The sequence below is a fragment of the Oryx dammah genome, unplaced genomic scaffold (genome assembly GCF_014754425.2).
Source record: "Oryx dammah isolate SB20612 unplaced genomic scaffold, SCBI_Odam_1.1 HiC_scaffold_8, whole genome shotgun sequence".
Taxonomy (NCBI): domain Eukaryota; kingdom Metazoa; phylum Chordata; class Mammalia; order Artiodactyla; family Bovidae; genus Oryx; species Oryx dammah.
In genome coordinates, this window is record NW_024070192.1 from 40,427,912 (window position 1) to 40,436,287 (window position 8,376).

General features: G+C 40.0%; 1 non-coding gene across 1 annotated transcript; it reads right to left on the bottom strand.

Moving 5' to 3' along the window:
• Positions 1–8,004: 8,004 nt before the first annotated feature.
• Positions 8,005–8,111, bottom strand: LOC120867532. The gene has a single exon (XR_005721951.1). It is a non-coding gene; the product is annotated as a U6 spliceosomal RNA (small nuclear RNA).
• Positions 8,112–8,376: the final 265 nt, after the last annotated feature.

Below are 8,376 nucleotides of genomic sequence, written 5' to 3' on the forward strand. Positions count from 1 at the left end.
AGCTATGGTTTTTCCAGTAGCCATGTATGGATGTGAGAGTTGGACCATAAAGAAGGCTGAGTGCTGAAGAACTGATGCTTTTGAACTGTGGTGCTGGTGAAGACTCTTGTGAGTCCCTTGGACTGCAAGGAAATCCAACCAGTCCATCCTAAAGGAAATCAGCCCTGAATATTCATTGGAAGGACTGACGCTGAAGCTGAAGCTCCAGTAATTTGGCCACCTGATGCCAAGAGCCAACTCACTGGAAAAGACCCTGATGCTGGGAAAGATAAAGGGCAAGAGGAGAAGGGGGCAACAGAGGATGAGATGGTTGGATGGCATTGCTGACTTACTAAACATGAGTTTGAGCAAACTCTGGGAGATGGTAAAGGATAGATAAGCCTGGTGTGGTGCAGTCCATGGGGTCGCAAAGAGTCAGACATGAGTGAGCAACTCTACAACAACAAGATTTCAGAATGGTGGAATTTGCCTGGCAGTTCAGTAGTTAAGACCCTGAGCTTTCACTGCAGTGGGTATGGGTTCCATCCCTGGTTGGCGAACTAAGATCCTGCATGCTGCATGGTGCAGAAAAAAAAAGCTTTCAGAATAGGGGAGAAATGCAACATAGCAGAGACAGATAACCCCAGTCAACAGCATATTGATTGGAGGATGTTTCCATATTTAAATACAAAGGAAAAAACCCTATAAGTTCATATAAGCATCAATTTCTGAATTTGTAATTTCCCTGGGAGGATAGTTTCAACTCTGTCCTTTAATTAAAGCAGCAGTTGGATTCCCTTTTGGTCAAAGGAAGTGGTTACCAATACCACTAATTTTTTTCCACGAGGACCAATATAGCCAGAAATGCCAACATTCATCTTCTGTAAACAGATCCCAGGAGCAAACGTCATTGTCTCTAGCTGGTGGGTAGTTCAGTTTTATTACTTGGCTTTGGGTCATCATGGGGGCAAGGGTAGAGCAGCTGACATTTATTGAGTCCACATTTCTAGTGGCCATATGGCTTTGATTGCATCTAATTTCTCACCACAACCCTGTGAAGAAGGTGTTATTGTCAAGGTAGTGAGAGACAGAAATGGAAGATTAAAGAGGTTAGAGGTCATACAGCTAATTTTCTAGATTCTAAATCTCAGTAGCTTTGGTTTGGCCCAGGTGCATCTGTCATTAGCATTCACTCATTCAATAAATATTTGTTGAACACCATTAGCTTCCAGAGACTGGCGAATCAAGTTTAAGCTTTGTGACCTGGCATATCAGATTCTTCACAATGGATCCTCTGACCCCAGCTTACTTGTCCAATCACATTTCTTGAATTTCTTCTGCTTGCTGCACCTATTCAGGCCCCCAGTCTGAGTAACCCTCTAAGAAGACACTTTCTGTGTTCTGTGCGACCTCCCTTTGGCCCATCGTGGATTTCTGCAGCAGGTGCAGCGGATAGTTCCCATGGCTGTTGGGGTCTCACCGCAAACAACCACCCCTACTACTCTCCACTTTTGTGCCCTAGGGTGTTTCTCAAGCATCCCAGATGGAAGCTTCTACAGGGGGCAAGTTATCCCTAGGGCATCCATGGCTGGTGGAAATGGGAACTGGTTAATAAATGCCGCAGGCTCCTGTCTTTGGAGAGCCTGTCTGAGACATATACTCTGCATCGTTGCTCAGGGATCTTCAAGAGGAATGACAACTGGTTCACAGTGGTAACCAATCCATAATGGGCTCTCTATTGGATTTCCATTCTTGTCTGTCTCCCTCTCCCTCTCTCCTGCTTCCTGGAATAATCTCCTGACTATGGAACTTCCCTGGCGGTTCAATGGTTAAGACTTCACCTCCTAATGCAGAGTGTGCAGGTTCGATCCCTGGTCAGGAAACTAAGATCCCACGTGCCAGATCCCAGGTGCCACACAGTGAGGCCAAAGATTCTTTTAATTAATAAAATATAAAACAAAAGATTATAACAAAACAAAAACAGACCCAGAGACGCAGAAAACAAACTAGTGGTTACCAGGGAGTTCGGGGGAAGAGGGGTAGGAGGAGGGGCAAGATAGGTAAAGGGGATAAAAGGTACAAACTACTCGGTATAAAATAAAGAAGTTACAAGGATATAATTTATAGCACAAGGAATAGAACCAATATTTGATAATAACTTAATATGAAGTATTTTATAGTATTTTATAGTAACTTAATAATATGAAGCTACTCAGTAGGTAAAGATTCTGCTTGTAATGCAGGAGACCTGGGTTCAGTCCCTGGGTTGGGAAGATCCTCTGGAGAAGGAAATGGCAACCCACTCCAGCATTCTTGCCTGTAAAATCCCATGGACAGAGGAACCTGGCAGGCTACAGTCCATGGGGTTGCAAGAGTCAGACACGACTTAGTCACTAAACCACCAAAACCAATATGAAGTATAATCTAAAAGTATTGAATAACTATGTTGTACACTTAAAACTAATATAATATTTTATGACAACTATACTTCAAGAAAAATTGAAAATCAATTGACCATAAACATATGGGTTTATTTCTGGACTCACAATTCTATTCCATTTATCTTTGCACTATTACCACACTGTTTTGATTACTGTAACTTTGTAGTAAGTTTTGTAATCAAAAAGTGTGCTCCTCCAACTTTTTTCTTCCTTTTCAAGATTGTTTTGTCTATTCTGAGCCTTTTGTATTTTCATATGAATTTCAGGATCAGTTTGTCATTCTGCAAAAGAAAATCAGAGCTTTCAACAGGGATTCTACTGAATCTGTAGATCAATTTGGGGTGTATTACCACCCCATCAATATTAAGTCTTCCACTTTGTGACCATGGAATGTGTGCATGCTAAGTTCGGTCATGTCTGCCTCTTTGCAATCCTATGGACTGTAGCCCACCAGCCTCCTCTGTCCATGAGATTCTCCAGGCAAGAATACTGGAGTGGGTTGCCGTGCCCTCCTCCAGAGGATCTTCCCAACCCAAGGACTGAACCCACATCTCTTATGTCTCCTGCACTGGGAGGTGGGTTGTGACTATGGGATAGGTCTTAATTAATTTATGTAAGTCTTAATTGATTTCTTTCAGTGATGTTTAATAGTTTTTAACATATAAGTCTTATACCTCTTTGATTAAATTTTTCTTAAGTGTTTTATTATTTTTAACAATTGTAATAGAAACATATAACATTACTCTCATTACCATTTTTAAGTGTACAGTTCAGTAATGTTAACTATATTCATATTGTTGTGTAACAGATCTCTAGAACTTTTTAGCTTGCAAAATCGAAACTCTATATCCACGGAAGACCAACTCTCCATTTCCCCTTCCCCTATCTCTCGCAACCACCATTCTATTTTCTGTTCCCATAATTTTGACTACTCCAGATATCTCATATAACTGAAACCACACAGTATTTGCCATTTGGTGACTGATTTCATTCACCATAACATCTTCAAGGTTTATCCATGTGGTAGCAGGTGACAGGATTTCTGTTTTTAAGACTGAATAATATTCCATTGTATGTATGTACCATATTTTCTTTATTCATTCATCTATAGGTGGACATTTGGGCTTTCACCTTTCGGTTATTGTGAATAATGTTTCAGGGAACATGGGTGTGCAAATATCTCTTGAGATCCTGCTTTCAATTCTTTTCAATAGATATCCAGGAATGGAATTGCTGGATCATATAATATTTCTATTTTTAGCATTTTGAGGAATCTCTGTACTGCTTTACATAGTGTCTGCACCATTTTACATTCCTACCAGCAGCACAGAAACGTTGCTGTATCACCACATTCTCACCAACAATTGTGGGTTGTTGTTTTTTTTTGTATGTTGTTTTTCTGTTGTTCATCCTAATGGGTTGTGAGATAATATCTCAATGCCATTTTGATTTGTGTTTCTCTAATGATTGTGATATTGAGAATTATTTCATATGTTTGTTGGCCATTTGTATACCGACTCTGGAGAAATGTCTCTTCAGGCCCTTTGTCCATTTTTTTAAAAAATTAGGTTTACCTGTCTTTTAAAAATTAGTTGTTAATTAATTTGGCTACACTGGGTCTTAGTTGTAGCGTCTAGTTCCCTGACCAGGGATAGAACCCAGCCCCCCTGCATTATGAGCACAGTCTTAGCCACTGGACCACCGGGGAAGTCCCCTTGGAACTCTTTTCAAAGATCATTTAACCATAATGTAAGGATTTACTTCTGGGCTCTGTATTTTGTTCCATTGGACTATGGGTCTGTCTTTTATGCCAGCACCAGTTATTTTTTACTGTGGCTTTGTAACCATTTTGTTTTACAATAAGAAAATTTGCACTCTTCCCAATGAATTAAAATTTGCTATTAAAAAAATAAGCTCAAATAGGTCTTGGAAATCTTTCTATGACAATACACATCGTGTGACTTTTTTTTTCCTGACACCAATCAATTTTACAATTCTCAGACACGAACAGTTTAATTCAGTTCTGACACCAACTTCCCGAAGTCAGATTCCACAGGGTAAGGACTCAGTCCCACAAGGCTGCCCCTGTTTCAGAAAATGAAACTGAAATGTTAGTTGCTTACTCGTGTCTGACTCTGTGATCCCATGGCCTGTAGCCCACCAGGCTCCTCTGTCAAAGGGATTCTCCAGGCAAAAAACTGGAGTGGGTTCTTTACGATCTGAGCCACTTTGGAAGGGACTCCCTATTTCAGATGCCAACTACAAATGGGGTGCCCAAGCTACCTACACTTCTGCCCAGTGAATTACAAATCTAGGGATTCCTATGCCCCACCCCAGATTTGATAATTTGCTGAAACAACCCACAGAACTCAAGAATGCATTATATGTACTATAACAAAGGATACAAATGAACAGTGAGGTGAATAGGTATATAAGGGGAGATCTGGAAAGTCCTGAGTGCAGCAGCCTCTACCCCCATAAGGTTGGGACTCACAACCTCCTGGGATACGGATATGCTTGCCAACTCAGAAGCTCTCTGAATTGTGCTGTTTAGGGGGTTTTATGGAAGTTTCATTATGTAGGCATGATAGTTTAAATCACTGGTCATTGGTGATGAAGCTCAATCTCCAGGTCCTCTCTCCTCCCTAGTAGGGGAGGGGAGGCACTGGAAGTTCTAAGCCTCTAATCTTGTGGTTGGTTTCTTTGGCCATGGGTCCCCATCCTGAAGTTATCTAGCCCCCAATCTGGAGTCATCTCACTAACTTACAATAGACAATAAATTCCAAGGGTTTTAGGAACTCTGAGCCACAGACAAAAAATAAATATTTATTTTTTATTTTACCACAGGTATGGACCTTCCTCATTATTTTTAATAGCTTCATGGCAATCCATTGTATAGATATACCATCATTTATTTAAATATCTCCTATTGACAGACATTGCAGTTGTTTGCCTACTTCTGCAAATGCTAACAGTAGTTTATTGAGTTTATTGAAATATCTGCTATTGATGGCTGTTGTCGTTATTTGCCATTTTCTTCCAATCACTAACAATGTCACAGGAAACATCCTTTTTGAGTATTTCTTTAGGTTACATTCTCCAAAGTGAAATTCCTGAGTCAGAGTGCATGTTCCCTGGACATTTGGATAGACACTGCTAAATTGTCCTTAAAAATCCTGTACCAATCTGTACTCACATCAGTAGTATATGAAAGAGACCATTTCACTAGACCCTTACTGAAATTGGGCTTCCCTGGTGGCTCAGAGGTTAAAGCGTCTGCCTAGAATGCGGGAGACCTGGGTTCGATCCCTGGGTTGGGAAGATCCTCTGGAGAGGGAGATGGCAACCCACTCCAGTACTCTTGCCTGGAGAATCCCATGGAGGATGGAGCCTGGTAGGCTACAGTCCGTGGGGTCACAAAGAGTCGGACACGACTGAGCGACTTTACTTACTTTACTGAAATTGGATGTTTCAACTTTTAGAAAAAATTTTGTTGTGGAAAATTTCATATACAAAAAAAGATGATTATAAGGATTTCTTATTGCCCATCACCCAGTTTGAACTCATGGCCAATCTTATTTCATCTAAACTTCCATCCTCTTCCTACTACCACTGGAGTATTCTGAAGGAAATCCCACGACATTAAACATTCCATCTGTAAATGATTCAGTATGTATTATAGGAATTTAACAAAAATAATCATAATCCCGAGGTGACAACTCAATAAATTAACAATGATTCCATATTAGATGAACGGATAAAGAAGATGTGGTACAAATGATGGAATACTACTCAGCCATGAAAAAGAATGAAACAATGCAGCAATGTGGCTATAACTAGGAATTCTCATACCAAGCTAAGTCAGAAAGAGAAAAACAAACACCATGTGTGATCACTTATAGATGGAATTTCTAGGTAACAGAAGCAGACTCACTCACAAAGAATACACTTGCGGTTGCCTGAGGGAGAGCAGGGGGGGAAGGGGTGGATTGGGAGTTTGGGATTAGCAGATACAAACTATTATATATAGAATGGATAAACAGCAAAGTCCTACTATATAGCACAGGGAACTATATCAAACATCCTGTGATAAACCGTAATGGAAAAGTATGAAAAAGAATGCATATACATATATACCTGAATCACTTTGCTGTACAGCAGAAATGAAAATTTTAATTGAAACATTAAAAAACATTATTAATTATATTTAAATAAAGAAATTTTCTTAATATCATCAACTATCAGTCTTAAATTTCCCTATTATCTCATAATTTTATTGGCCATTTGTTTGAATCAGGGTTCAAAACCCTCCATATTACAGTCTATAAGCCTCTTTTTAAAAGTTCTTCTTCCATGCCTCCTCAACCCCTCCTTCTTCTGTCCATGAGATTTATTTGTTAAAGAAATTAGATGGTTTATCCTGTAGAGTTTCCCAGTCTGTATTTTGCTGTTGGGAACCTCATGGTATCTTTTAATATGTCCCTCCTGTGAACTGGTAGTTAGATCTAGAATCCTGATCAGATTTAATTTGGGAAGGGGGCAGGACGTTCTGTGAGGCTTCCCTGGTGGTTCAGCTATAAAAAATCTGCCTGCCAAAGCAGGAGATGTGGGTTCGATCCTTGGGTTGGAAAGATCCCCTGGAGAAGGAAATAACAACCCACTCCAGTAATCTTGCCTGGAGAATCCCATGGAGAGAAGAGCCTGGCGGGCTACAGTCCATGGGGTCGCAAAACAGTCAGACATGACTTAGCGACTAAACAACGACAAGACTGCTTTGTAAGTGGCGTTGTCTTCTTGCCTCAGATGGCAATCATGCCATCGTGTCTTTTCTTGTGATGTTAGCAGTCCTTCATGATGACTGCAAATACTGTTCAATGCCATCATTCCTTCTCAGAGCAGAGCAATGTCCCCTCAGCAACTATTTGTTTACCCAGAGGTACAGTTCATACAGGAAACACATAAGGATTACTTTTTACCTTTATTTCCAATTTTTAAAAGTAATGAGTTGGTTCAGTAGTATTCTTGAAGGCAACCAATGAGATTTTCTTTTGTTTTGAAGTGTTTTTAGCGTAATGATAAATTCAGGGATTTTAAGTGTATTTAGGGATTTTGTTCTACTGCAGTAATTATCCTTCTTGACACTCAAATCGTCCCATCTTTGGCCAGAGGGAGATTCTTCAAGCTAACTTCTGAGGCCTTTTGACAGCATTCCAGCAGTCTGATAGTTTTGTTGCTTTCTTGTTTCACAAGATGTTTCAGGCTTATCTGATAAATTCCCTCCCTGTCCCAGACAAAAAATCAGCTGTTTCTCCAGAGTGCTCCAGTTCTTCTTAGTGGGAGATGGCATTTGAAGACTTCAGTCAGGGTAGTAGAGGTGTTTATTGCTTTGGACAGGTCATTATTTATAGGTCTTTTCATTACATATTTAAACTATGTCATGAGTTTATACTGCGATTTGAAGTTAATATTCAGCATGACAGAATTTTTACTTACTCTCAATGATCTCACTTTCTCTTTCTCCTTTTTCCTCCTCAATAAAGAGCCCTGTTCTCAATAATACTAATTTGATTAGTTTTTCATACAACAACCCACGGGATTTGTCATTAATTTGCATGTCATCTGTGCCCAGGGACCATGCCAATCCTCACTGTAACATTCTAAATTTAGTATATGTGCTGCTGAAGTGAGAACAAACTTTATAATCTTTTTTTGGAGGGGCACACCAGGTGGCTTGCAGGATCTTAGTTCCCTGATCAGGAACAAAACCCACATCCCCTGGAGTGGAAGGGCAGACTTTTAACCACTGGCCCGCCAGGGAAGTCCCCAAAATTTATGATCTTTACCAAACTGAAAGGAGACAAATTGTATCTCATTCTAGTTTTATTCTGCATTTCTCTGGTGATTAATGAAGCTGAGCGTGTGTTTTTTTCAGCACCAGCAAATCCCTGGTTTAAAT